Genomic DNA, 12,885 nt, shown 5'->3' with positions numbered 1-12,885 from the left:
CCTCCCTGCCATTGTGCTGTCTCTCTATGTCCCCCTCCTCCCCTGTCCTGCTCTTGCTCTTTGCAATGACAGAAGCCTGGCAGTGCTCTGTTTCTCAGTTCTGACACAAAAACTTCTTTTAATTTGGAAGTTTTCAAAAGCTTTTTGTTTTTCTAGAGTGATCAACTGAGCAAAATCCCCAACCCGCACAACTCCAGGTTTGCAACACACAGGCTGGAAAAGAGATGCAAGTGACTTAAAGGGTAGGGCTGATCTAAAGGGGGATTAGTGAAGTACACTGTGAGGACCACTCGTTTGCTGCATGAGCACTGTGGTTGCGTCCCCTGAAGTTCAAAGTATTAAGTTTGGGTGTCTGGTTAGGGTATACAAGTTCCATTTCGTCTCACTTGTGCTGGGAACAGCAAGTCCATTAACGCATGGCCTTGGCTATTTAAATGTTCCCAGACTTCTGTTTGATCATATAGGGCCTCAGAAACCTCTCTTGCCTTTGGATATTGGCAAGCTTAGTCCCATGCACATCAGAAAATAAGCCATTCATTCATCAGCCTTCCTGAGGCACTTCCCTTATACCCCTAAGGAAACCTTTTGGGTATAGACTCGGTATGGGCCAGTACAGCATCACCTTCCCAAGTCTGCTGGTGCCAGTGCCAATCTCTTACTTCAGAGAGCTAAGCAGATAAGTGAAGTTAAAGGTTAATCAGTTCCAGGGTTGGTTTGCCAAATACTGTGAGCCAAGGATCAGTTTATGGTGCCATTTGGCATCATTTTCTGTGGTCAGAACAAACAGAAAGGTGGCAGCCGAGGAGGAGACTGCTGTTGTGACAGGGACCTCAGCCCAGACAACCGTGTGGCCAGGCGTAACTAGAGAACATAGTACTTCAGCTTCCTCAAGGACCTTGGAAAGCAGACAGAAAATGAGCAGGGATTTTAATGTGCTGTTTTCAGGGACTTAATGACACAGCCTGTCTCTGTGACTGTGAGGAGGGCAATTCCTTTACCTGTTGTTCTCAGTCCTGTATCCAGACTGAGGCATCATCCTGTCCTTACCTGGATGAGAAATCCTTCACTGTCTGCAAGTAAATTAAACTGAGCGTCCAATCTCCATCACTCCAGTACTTCTTTTTCTAATTCCAGCATTCCTTTTCTCTGTCCGATACTTCACCATCCTACCCCCATTCCCTCCCTAATGTCAGAGATTTCCAGATGCTCTTAAACAGACACACATCAGCTCCCTCCATGTCATTTAACACAGACAAACCGGCACAAAGAAAATCATTTTAATTAAGTGGACAGGCTAATTAGACTAATTTATTTCATTTCACCAGAATTTCACTGTTCTGTTTCCAATTCACTCTGGTGCCGTGGGACACATTCCCCTCATTCTTTCCTTCCATCACTAGGAGCAGTGACAAATGAGTTACATCTTGTTACTCTTCTGAGACTCCACATTTGAAAGGGACATTGGAAAATACAGCATCAACCTGACTGTTTCCAGCTCTCACAATCTGAACAGAGGAGCTGTACTGTGATCCAAGAGCATGGGAGTGGATTGCCTATCAGCAATCCCAGCTCTGTGCCTTACTGGCTGAAGATAAATGGTTGAGATGTTCCCTTGTACAAAATGGAAGGGGAACTTCAGACTGCTCAGGCAGCAGAGTGAATCTCCAGGGTGTCAGGTGATACAGTGCAGCTGACCAGTGTTGAGGTGCCAGTAAAGGTGCGTGGGGAGCACCAAACTGCTCATTTCACCCGCTCTCACCTTGCAGTCCCAATGACCATGTTAGTAACCAAATTAGCTGTGCTTATAAGCCTCACTTAACAGCTGCTTTGTTTGTAGAGCTCCATGAGGGAATTGTAGCTTGTCCTAATTCATGGGAACTTCTTTCCCAACTCAGATTTTATGAACATGTGGAACTACATACAGAAATCTTTCAGACTCACCAGACACAGACCATAGGCCTGGCATAGACAAACTGCAGGTCCCCCGGTGTGTGGAGGGGTTATGTTTGCCTGTCACTGCCTGCCCATCCCTCTCCTTTTATCTTTGATTAAAGATACAAGCCACACACTGACCAGCACGTGGACAGCCAGCAAAGTGCGTGCAAGGAGGTTCACAAGCACACACACATACAGCTGAGGCTTTGTTCCGGTCCTGTTTACTCCAGGGCAAACAGTTGAGCATTGTTTCTGTTTGACAAATTGTAACTGTCCAGCTAGGAGAGATCTAGTTCCAGCTGGTTAGAGCTGCTTGCATGTCTTACCTCCTCCCCCTCCCTCTTCAATAACTCACGAATCCATCTTACCCGGGGACAAAAAGAACAAGTACAAGCTACTTTGTTGAATTCCTTCCCACTTTGAATTGACACTGACCTCATCAGGGTCCTTACTTCGGCTGCCAGCAGAGGTAAGATCTCTTATGAAGCATGGCTCAAAAGGTGAACTCACACTTGACAGGTGTCCCAAAGACCTTAGGGTCCTGCACTTGCGTTATGATTAGGAGCAGCAAAGAGAGACCCTTTCGTAGTCCCCACCAAGTGCTCTCAGCTCTCAGGCACTGCAGAACAGCGTACACTTGATAGTGTTGGAGCACAGCCACAGGAATCTCAGAGCTATTTACTACCTAATTACGTTTTTGCCTTGTATAGCACCTGATGCAGCAGGGACTGAGCATCCACTGTACAACACCAAAAGTCATGTACACCTCTTGATCCCAGTCTCAGAAAATTAATATCAGAGCACTCTATTGTAAAAAAAAAAGCTGCTCATTTTCTGTTAGACAGACAAAGTAAGGCCAGAATGCCACTAAGTGCTGGATTTACATCCTCTTTCCATCAAGTAAATTACATTACCTTTTTCAAGACAACTTATTGCTTTAGAAGGACATTGAGGCTCTAGCACAATGTTTTTTCTTTAGCAGAAGAAACAGCTGTCTCAAGGACTGTCATCTCAAATCTTCACAGAGGAGGGGTGACAGAATCAGTTTGGTGCTAAATTACATAAGATGTCTTACAGATCTGAAAAGAGAACACGATAGTTCTAGAAATACAGAACCAAACTGAAATTCCTGGCTTAGTGAGGCCTAAAGTCTTACTCCTAAAGGCATCAGTATCATACGAACTCTGTACGAACAGGTGCTTGCTAGCTTCACTGTTCAGTCAAAAAGGTGGATTCAGAAACTCTCTAATCCATTTTCCAAATTATCCTCCTTAGGTTACGTAGCATTTCAAAACTGGTTTCCATTTAATTTTTTCCGTTGTGTAATTAAAAGCCAGTGTTCTTTACCTAGTGCTGAAATGCCTCTAAATAGACACGCACAGAGGGAAGCCCTTGAGAGCATAATTTAAAGCTAAACTTGTCCCATCATCCAGAACCCTGACCTTTGACTCCTGAGCAAACAGTAGGCCTGGATAGTGAGTGCACGGTTCATGTGTATATGGTTTGTGCTTGTATATGTAGTTAAAGTAATGCAGTTTAAGTACTATAAAATATGTCACAAAATTCAAATGTAATAAGCAGAATATAAGCCCCAAAGTTCTTTATTTGTTTACCCCACCATCAGTACACAAGCTAAGGCTGAGTGCCATGTTAACATTTCTGCTGTATTGCATTTAATGGGCTGCTTTAAGCTTCTTTGCATGCCAGCCTTGTGTGCAAGAATACTGATTTCCCATTTAGAAGGGGAAATTGTTCGTGTGGGCCCTGTGAGGGAAGGCGTGCTCAGCTTCAGTACCGTTACCCTAGCTCATACCAGCAGATCTCATGATTGCCCCTCTCGCTTGTTCCTCCAGTTACTAAGAATTCTGTAGATAAACTTCACTTTATCTGAAGGGAGGAAGTTGCTGCCGGATGCAGAGTCAGGAAGGACAGCAGCCTATTGCACACAGCAGTAGCTTTAGAGGAACAGTCATTTTCCCATGCAGATGGGAAAATAAGACTGTTAACCACCTGTGTGCCATGCCACTCATTCAGCCTGTACCACTCCAGCAAACTGGAAGGAAAGGCCTTTTCCCTTATCATTTAAAAGGGGAAAAATAAACTATTGAAGCTCATTGGTAGCCTGAGCTGACAGAAATAGAAGTCTTGAGATTAGAGGCTGTGAGGCAGGGACTCTGTACCCTGTGCAGCAACAGGAATCAAGCCTTTCCCTCTGCTCTCAACTCCCCATGTAACCATAACTGGTTGGGCTTAGTGATTAGCCAAGAACACAATGCCCATGAGAACCGATAGCTGATGGTCCAGTTCAGCTGCCAAGGGTCAAGGCAACCGGAGAAAGCACTGTATGCTCAAGAGTTGATAACACAGTTGTTTTAAGAGTCCCTTGGGCTATCTTTGGAGGGCACTTAGAAGATTAAGCTGATCTGAAAGAATGCAGACAACCAGGATGTTCTCTTTTCACATGTGCTCTGCTCAGTCATCCTTTCTTTTGCTCAAGTAGGAAGTCTGAGGGCAGTTGATAGCGCCTCCCAAATCAGGCTGCCAAGCCCTCAATATTTGTCAAAATTCTACTTTTGACAGATGGCTATCCTTCTGTGGCAGTAAAGCTCACAATGCCCATCCCTAGGCTCAGATTAAAAGTGGCAACATCTCCAAGCTGCAGAGGTAGTCAGTACCTCCTCATTTCAGCTGCTAAACAGATTATTCAGGGGGAATGAAAAAAAAAAAAGAATAAAGCCTTCAAGCCTTCCAGTGGTTATCTCCCCACTAAACACTTCTTCCTGGGAGGGCCAAAACAAGCAAACAGGTGCAAGGGCATGTGCCCCCCGAAACCCAAAGACAAGCCTCCCTATACTGAAAATTAAATAGTGGTTTTCTGAATTCCAGAATAGTATACTGCAGGCAGGCAGCCCCAGAGCTGGCTCTTCTGTAGGAACTGAAGCAGATGGATCAGGATCTTGCTTACAAAGAGCAGCCATTTCAGTTTGGAGATAGTGACATTGAACCTCAGAAGCTGGGAGGACTTGAAACATCCCCAAGGATGCAACATGTTGTGTATATCCCAAGCCTTGGTCCCCTCTGCCTGTGTCTGCTGCTTTCTGGGGCGGTTACAGTTTAGAGTTTGCAATGTCATTTTAATTTTTTATTGCTCTAGGATTAAAGTCCTCTAGGATTTGCTCACATTAAGGAACCAAGGCCCATAGACTCAGTCTTTACACAGCCAACTATTTACCACTTGGCCAGCCTCTCAGTGGCCTTATATCTGCATATCCTGATAAGATAAGGATACATCAAAAGTGTAATTAACTCTCCAATTGCCTCTCTGAGCTCCTTCAGCTTTGTCCCTGAAGCATTGTTACTTTAAAGTGCAAGTCATTTGCTCCCCACTTACATAAGTCCTTCAGGGAAATCTCTACCTTGTGTTAAGTGCAGTCTGGCTGTCCCTCTGCCAGAGAAAAGTTAGAGCAAAGCCCTCCCTGGAGCCTGGAGGGAACAGCATGCTGTAATCTCTTCTAAGCATGAGCAGCCACCCTGCTCTGAGGTACAAGTTGCCCATGGCTGGGGTGTCACCTCACTAGTCTCTTGGTGCAGTGCTCCCCTAAAGCAGCTGATGCGGGGTCAGTAGCTCTGACCCAGGAAGCTGTGACTGGTCCAGAGAGATGGTCCAGTGGAGGATTGTCTTCCCGGGTCCCGGTGTCTTCCCTCAGCTGCTAGCTGGAGTGCTTGTGCAGAGAAGCTATCAGCTCTTAGTGATTTTCAGCTCGTGATTCCAGCTCTTGCTCTACTGGGCAGTCTCCAGGCCAGACCAGGGAGAGAGAGATGAGAGACCCGTGTAGCAGTTCTGCACGAGGTAGCTTTATTAGTGCATACCCGGTGAAGGGGAGGCCAAATACAACCTTCTCTCTGCCCTCACAGGGGTAGAGGGCTGGCTTTTATAGGGATACAGGGGGTGGGTGTCAGAGGGTAAAGGCCAATGGGTTACAAAGGATCTGCATAGGGTCTCCCAAAGGATTCTGTGTCTGTCTTCTTCTCGCCGTAGCTGCAAAGTGGTTGCCTTTCCAGGGAGTCCTGCTGGGAGGTTAAGCAATCTCCTTATCTCAGCAGACGTCCTTCCAGGGCAGGGGCTGGGCATACCCCACACTCCCCCAACAGAGTTCTTCTCTGGAGAATAGCATTATTTTTAATGATTTAGAAGAGATCTGAACTTAATCACATCACTGAGCCCTCTAGTTCAACACACCTATATAACTGGTAGTCCCAGCTACTCTTATTCCTGAAGCTCTTGGCTCTCAGTACAAAATCATTATCTTTCATCCCTTCATAACAGTTTGTTGGATGTCCCAAGTGCTATTGTATACAGGTTACTGGGTGCAGGGTGCTTGAGCTAAAGAACAGGCAGCTGTAGCCAAAGTTAAGTGATTCCTCCCAAGAACTGAGGCTCCATCCCATTGGTAGCTGCCTCTCTTGAGCCATAGAGTCGATCAGAGCAGCAAAGCTTCTTTGTGACTTCGTGATACAACCTTCCCTTCTAAGGTCTTGTTATGCTTTCTGGACAGGACATGGCTAAACAGAGTCACTAGCACAACCTCAGTGGCAGTCTCCTGGTCACACAGGTTAGCATATTACGTCTCATCCAGCAGTGTTTTAACTTGCTCTAAAAGCAAAGTCACCCAGTTAAGCATATGTGAAGGATGTTTCATGCTTTCTGAACTCCAAGTCTCTCTGTACAGCTGCACCAGGAGACACAAACACCTGCTTGTCTCAGTAAGTCCTCTTCATAATGATACATTTCCCATATTGAATCAAATATCTGGAAAAAATGTCTTCACAACAAAACCTTAAAATCTGCTGGAAGCCACAGAAAATTTTTATTTTCATCCTTTGAAACCACCTTGATATTCAACCATGGAGAGAATTCAGTGTTTGAGAGGGGTTTTTTGGGTGACAGAGGGGGAGTTGCATTTCCCTTCGTGCACTGAGTACATGGACGCCAGAGGTGCAAAAAGCAAGATCCATTCCAAACAGGGAAGGGAAAGGAGGGGGCAGTGAGAAGCGTGGAGACAGACCACGCAGGCAAAACAGGAAGTTCTGGCTGAAGAGGAAATGCTTCAATGCTGTCTTAAAAACATTTTGCTATGAAACTCCATGCAGCTATAGAGAGGTGAAAGAAAAGCAGCTTTCTGCAGATTCAGCAGTCTGAAGCTCGTGTCCTGCCCCACACAGGCTGTTGCCCCTTTCCCTGAAGAAAGTCCACAGCTTGTGCTGCCCCTGTATGAGCAGCTGGAGAGAGGAACCAGGCTCCCGAGAAGCAGCCCGAACACAGACACTTCCATTTCGTGTGCGCAGGCTGCATGTGTCATTTCAGGTGGTTTCTAGAAGTAGATGAGGCACGCTCGTAATCCTTCCGTGGTACGTGCTCTTCCACTTTGGAAGCAGCTTGTCCAGTGACCAGATCGGCTACATCACGCAACATCATTCCCAGTTTCTGGCCGTCAGGATCCCACACAGGGGAATGTGGTTCGGCAGCAGCCTCAAAAGCCTCAGTGACACATCACTTCATCAGCAGATTAGTTTCCCCAGGATTCTCAGAAAGAGTCTTCTGACGTATAGGCTCTAAGAGAAAATGGATTAATGGGATCACAGTGAACCTGTCTGAACATTCCCATTTAGAAATAAAGTACCGTTCATCGGCCTTACCTTATTTTAGTGCCTGTGTAAGTAGAGAGGGAGCAGACTCCTTTTTAAGGGCTAGGAGATGAAAAGTGTGAGCAATAAGAAAAAGCCAGATGTGGCAAGTGTCTAGAGATAAGAGCAATCCTTGTGTATCAGGTTGCAATGTCAGATAAGTCACAGATGTCACTAATGCCTTGCGTGGTCACAGCCACACAGCTCCTTCCTTCTGTGCTTTCAGACACAGCCTTTCTCCAAGCAATCAAGGGTACTCCCTGTGAATGAACGACAGGATGAGAATCGATGAGCACTGTTCTTCCTAATTCTGACATCTCAAGAAATAATTGAAATCTCATGGACCTCAGTTGTAACTTCCCATTTAGTTTGTTAAATGCCAGGACGCCTCTTGTGCAGAAGCAAGTCAGCCTCTTAAAGCCACTTTAGATAATCCCATGATCCATGGGACAACAAACAGGCAGAATTTCCAAGTACAAAGATGGCCCTGTAGTCAACATCTCTAAAGCTGAAAGACTCTTTGTGTTGTGCAACCAGCATCATCTCTGAATTTTCTCAGAAGCCAGTGTAAAGAGGCTCACTCCAGCCTCCATTCTGTAGAGGGTAAAGCTTTCTTGCCTACTGTTCAGGGCTCCTTCAGCACAGAGGGCAGCTGCTGCAAGGCTCACACAAGCCCAGGCACACATGCGCGCACACACATGCATGATCTACCCAACCTGCTTTTGTTGCTCTGGGGCTTCAGCAAAGCCTGTTATCCATTTTGCTGAGTAGTCTTCTTTTTCTTTCTAATAATGGTGAATGGCAGTTTTCAGTTCACTGTCAGTGGTGATCTCAAAATGACAGGCCAGCAAAACATTGCACAGACCACAAAGGAGTGCTTTCCTTGGCAGCACGCCCAACTCTGTCATATTAATGCTAGCCAAGAGCTATTGTCCTTGACAAGTGCCTCTGCACCAGCAGAACAGGATCCACTGCAAAGAGTTCTTCCCATGTGCTACACTGCTGCTGTCTCGTGAGCCTTTAGGAAGGCTGAAATATCTGTCAGTGCTGGAAAACTCACATCCCCTAAAACCAGCTGTTTTACAGAGCTCAGGGGCAGCGATTTGGCATTGGAGAAGAGAACCACTGCCCAGAAGTTAGCTACAGAACAGCACTAAATGCACCCAGAAGACACCTAGGCCAAACAAAACCAAGCAGACTGGGAGCCAGTGAGGAAAGGGCATTCACACTGTGCAAGGATAGGCAGCCAAGTGAGCAGAGTAGGCAGTGCACGGCTGGCTTAGGGCAGAGGGTAAAAAACACTTTGAAGACCACTAAAACCCCATGTTTTGCCAACACTGAAATATCCTGCCCATGCTCTGCTTTGATAATGCCCTCTCATTTGTGATGAAAGAAAATGCAGGTTCCCAAATACAAGATCAAAACATTTTCTTTCAGTGATGAACAAATCCTTCTCATCACAGAAACCCTCCCCCACAAAATTTTTCTTCCATTTTTCTGTGACTTCCAATTAATAAATGCTTTGTTGTAAAGTTGTCAGCCCTCCCATGTGGAGCAGGGCGCTATCAAACTGCTTAAATACTGGCAGTAAGAATTTTTCTTTTGAAAAAAGGAAATTAAAGAACATGATGTGAGTTACAGAAAACTTCCCCCATGTAAGAACAGATCAGAAGAGGGATTCTGGGGAGCCAGTGAGACCAGAGAGCACAGCACTGGCATGTTGGGCAATTAACCTTCAGATAGCTCTTAGCTTCTGTCCAGGGCCTGCGTGTCAACAAGGCCTAGAGGAAGTCTGTACGCACTAATTTTCACTAAGGAACAGAACTACCTGAGTGTGCCCAGCTTGTGTTTAAGAGAGATGACTTTCCCCAGCAAAAGTGATGTTGGTTATGGCTGCTGCCTGTGAACACACTGAGCTGCTGAGCCCACAAGAGAGGTGCCCCCAGCCAGTGTGGTGCCCCAGCACACAGGACCCCCCACTCACCTTCAGGGGGCCCTGTAGGCAGTTCCTGGAGCCGCCTGGAAGGTGTTCCCATGCTCAAGGAGGTGTTCATGTTCCCTAGTACTAAGTGAGAATGTGGTAAGCTTGAGGTCGTGACGTGTTCTAGTCAGATAAAGGCAGGAGCTAAAAGGACACTCATTCATGCTATGCTGGATGCTTCTGAGGGGAGAAAAGTCAAATGGTTCCAGCCTCCACTCATCTGTCTTTCAGCTGGAAAACTTTCTGGTGCCTTGTCTCATCCACAGGGGAGTCACACCCCTGTCACTTTGATTCTGCTTTTAAGACATTATGAATTAAGGAGAGGAAAGGACACATTCTTTTCAAGCACCTGTAAATCTTGGAACAGAACACCGTCTGTCTGTTGTATTTAGCTGTTGATGTTATTATCACTTTCTGATTTGGGACATTAGGCAAACCTTCCTTTCCCTGATGAAAGAGCGAGAACACCCACTGAGTGTCAAAAGCAAGAATATAAAAGAGAAGCTCCATAAATGGTTTTGCTCTGTTTTCCAGATGGAATCTGAGGAGAAGGTGTGTGAGTGAGATCTGAGTTTTATGGAAATGCATTATACTTGTGGACAGAAATCTGATTGCTGTGCTCTGCCACTTGTAGCTTTTTGGTTTTCTTTACATAGACCTTTTCTCTTTTCATACTTAGACGAGGTTGTGCTTCCTTTTCCATCCCAGGGGATTGCCAGTGAGGTTTGAATAGAGTAATTTATTTTCCTAAGTTGAGAAAGTGTTACCATTTCTGAAGCTGAGTCACCTATGCATGATTGGAGCTTTAAAGACACAATCTTCAAAGGTGGCTGGGGATTTGACTACTCAATTAAACCAAGAGAAACTGAATCTCCCAATCCTCTGAGGTGCTTTGGGAAAATCTCTTGCTAAATGTAGCAGCTTAATGAAGATCTAAAGATACAAAAAGTCATTTTCATCTCTTTTTACTGAAAAACCAGGGCTACTTCCACACAGTGGAAACTTGACAGCCGTTAAAGAACATCACAAACTCCACAGAGGCGAACCTTACTCCATTCTTCTGGACTGCAATGCGGTTAGTATCCCTATTGTTTCTTTCCTGAAGCATGGCTAAATGATAGGGCTAAGGCAGAATATCAGCTGTATTTTGGGGCTGCTTTTCCACAGGCAATATAGAGAATGGCACATCAGAGGTCTGCAGCATACTGTTTGGATACAGGAAGTGTTCATCCAGGTCAGGTGGCTTGATTCAAGTTCACGCCTTCATATTTCCATTCCTATTCATAAGTAAAATATGAATTGGCACTAGAACACGTACATGAAAGCTGTCAGAGCACTGTGGGCACCAGCTGCTCCTAGTTGCCCTAACCACCCTCCGCCCATTGGCCAGCAGTCCTACTTAGGCTCATGGGCTGGCTTCTCCTATAAGTGCTGTGCTGTTTGTTTAGTTTTATTAGTCTGTGTCCCACTGTCCTGCCTGTATTTCAGGGTTGTCTTACTGCTGTGGAGTGGCCTGTTACAGTTTAGGTGCTGCAGTTGCCTTCATGAGGCCTGCTGTGCCCTGGGCCTGCTCTCTTGCAGCAGTGTGGGCTGTTCCCTATGCCTGAGGGCATGGCCATGCCTGCAGATGGTTAGCTGGACATCCCAGCTCACTTGCTTCCACTGCTCCTTTGGACAGGCATGCTGACCTCTGACCTGACACCCATGCCAAGCGATGGGTTACAACAGAAGGGCTTCAATAAAACACCTGAGAACCAGGTTGCCCTGGGTACGAAGTGCGAGGTACCACTGTATTTACCAACATACTGTAAATTGAGGTGCAGTTGTGAGTGCAGCTTTGATTGCTCTGTAAATTGTCATCACACTTTGTTGACTGGTACATCCAATATGAGTCTGTAATCATTCCAGAGGACTTAGCTATCCTATTACTGTTTACATACTGAAAGCTTTTTAGTTTAGGGTTTGTTTAGTGCAACAATTTTTTTTCATTTAGTCCCTTGATTTATTTCATTTAAAGGTGTACGTATGAGCTTCGTGAGTCATCCGATTCAGAAACGTTGTTAGAATCAGAGCAATAGCTGGTGGGTTGTTCTGTTTGTTGATAGGCTATTTTTCCCTTAGCATGAGCTGTAAACAACAGATGACTTATGGAAAGAAAATTTGTCAAAAATGATGGATATTATCTATGTAAAGGTTGTCTGTGACATTCAGGAAACCTGATTTGTACAAATTCTGAAGCTCACACCATAGCACAGGATTGCAAAACTCATCCATCTGGTAGCTCCCTTATGGTTTTTTTAGGCCAAATTTGTGAAGTGGTTTGGCTTCAGTGATAATACAATCCAGATGTTGGCCTACAGGGAGCAAAAGTATTTACTAAGCAAAATAATTCCCCTGTTTTTCAGTGATAAATTCACCAGATTCCCCTCACCTTGTGAGAAAGGAATACATTATGCCGAACAGTAGCAGGAAGCTCTACATCTTATCAAATGGCTCACTTATACAAATTGTTGACACCCACCCAATAATGGCATCAAGCCTTGTTTTTGCCACATATTTACAGTGTGGGAAAGGGGGAATTGGGATTCATTTTACTTTACAGGCTAAAGTTTCTTGAAATCTGGTGTATTCACTGAGCAGGACTCAAGTTGGGGTGATTTGCTGTGACAGAGCGTGCAGTCTGTGAGCAGTCAGGTGCTTAAGGGAGGGGGGAAGCTTTGGAATTTATTTGCTTGGAGAGTATCATACCTAATGTTAAGGAAACTCCTTTTCCCCTGAAGCTAGCTAGCTAGCATGATTCTGCATCTGTAAGCTTTCTGCAGCACTTGGCTTTTGCTCTAGATCGTTCCATGAGTGCATTCTGCTGATGTTTACACAGTTGTTAAATGCTGTAACACTAAGTCCATTCAGGAATGAAACTGGGATCTGCATCCCAGTGCCCTGATAATCCAGCTAACTGCTTCCTTGACACTGCATTGCAACTGGTTGTAAGTGGAGTTTGGTATAGAAAATATGGAAGTATATAGACCTGTGTTGCTGGAAAAACACTGCTAAACCTGTTGGTGAACATTTAAGGGGATAGGCAATAAAGCAGGAGGAGTGGAAGGTTTTTTAAGTAGTCTGAGACTTGCCATAGAGTCTTTTGTAAGTGACCTCTTGTTTTCTGTGCAGCTCAACACAAACTGCCCTTCGTGGTTCTTTCATGAGCGTTGTTATCTTGTCTTGAGTTTTGCAAGCTGAAGTTAATTGACAATACTGGTAGCCAAAGCTATTGCCCCAACAGG

At 45.2% G+C, this 12,885-nt stretch overlaps 2 long non-coding RNA genes across 2 annotated transcripts in view; one reads left to right on the top strand and one right to left on the bottom strand.

Annotated features, from left to right (window-relative positions):
- LOC108444944 overlaps window positions 1-12,885 on the top strand; it is a 44,035-nt gene that overhangs the window by 25,637 nt on the left and 5,513 nt on the right. Inside the window, exon 5 of the long non-coding RNA XR_001859661.1 lies at window positions 10,582-10,676. This is a non-coding gene — a long non-coding RNA (uncharacterized LOC108444944). The remainder of the gene's footprint in view (window positions 1-10,581; window positions 10,677-12,885) is intronic.
- LOC108444945 lies at window positions 6,403-10,574 on the bottom strand. The gene is made up of 2 exons (XR_001859662.1): window positions 7,633-10,574; window positions 6,403-7,548 (listed from the first exon to the last, which is right to left on the bottom strand). It is a non-coding gene; the product is annotated as an uncharacterized LOC108444945 (long non-coding RNA).

This window comes from Corvus brachyrhynchos, unplaced genomic scaffold, assembly GCF_000691975.1.
Source record: "Corvus brachyrhynchos isolate BGI_N302 unplaced genomic scaffold, ASM69197v1 scaffold112, whole genome shotgun sequence".
Lineage (NCBI taxonomy): Eukaryota > Metazoa > Chordata > Aves > Passeriformes > Corvidae > Corvus > Corvus brachyrhynchos.
Note: the sequence above shows the minus strand (reverse complement) of the source record. Positions and strands in the feature narration are given on the sequence as shown.